The sequence below is a fragment of the Arachis ipaensis genome, chromosome B05 (genome assembly GCF_000816755.2).
Source record: "Arachis ipaensis cultivar K30076 chromosome B05, Araip1.1, whole genome shotgun sequence".
NCBI classification, from domain to species: domain Eukaryota; kingdom Viridiplantae; phylum Streptophyta; class Magnoliopsida; order Fabales; family Fabaceae; genus Arachis; species Arachis ipaensis.
In genome coordinates this window covers 41036467-41037333 of record NC_029789.2, presented here as the reverse complement: position 1 = coordinate 41037333, position 867 = coordinate 41036467, and positions in this window count along the sequence as shown.

Sequence of the window (867 nt, the reverse complement as noted above, 5' to 3'; positions counted from 1 at the left end):
GGGCAAATATAATATAATAATAAAAACAAGAGTGAATACCACATCCGACCCCTGACAATTATCTCGAAAGGACAACGAGGTCTCAAAAAAAAACCACCTAATCTGACCCCTGATTTTTTTTTGGACTGATTAGCCCCTGTGCTAAAAAAAATAACATTGACTTTTTTTTGGCATAGGGACCTCGTTGTCCTTTCGAGATAATTATCAGAGACCGGATTGGATTTTTTTTGTCAAGGGCCTCGTTGTCTTTCAAGGTAATTGTCAGGGGTTGTTTTGGATTTTTCTCTAAAATTTATTAAAAAATTAATATATAATTTTAAATATTCAAATAAAATAATTAGCATAAACAAGTTGACCCTCTACGTTGTAGAAAAGATCAGAGGAGAAGAGGATCGACAGCCAAGAGCTTCAAGTTGACCCTTTGTCTGTCACTGTCAGCGGTGACGGAAGAGGTGGTTGCTGCTGCTGGTGGCTGAGACAGAGAGGGATAGTGGGTTAGAATTTTTGTGTGAGGGAGAGGAACCGAGAAGGCATGCTTTCAACCTTTTATATGCTGATTTTTTTTTTTTAATTTAAATTCTGAAAACGGTTAAAAAATTTGTCTGATTCTATTGGTTTATCGGTTTATTATCGGTTCGATCGATTTTTTATCGATTTTTGTCAAACAATTTTCTATGTCAACCAAATTGATTAGAGGACTAATTTTCGATTAACTTAGTCGAACCGGCCGATCCGATTCAATTTTTAAAACACTGCTTTTTGTATTTTTGATTCACATGTAGAACGGGATAGGAACTTGATTTTGATACATTAAAAATATAAATTATTTATATATCTAATTTTATTTATTTTTTAAATAATTATTTA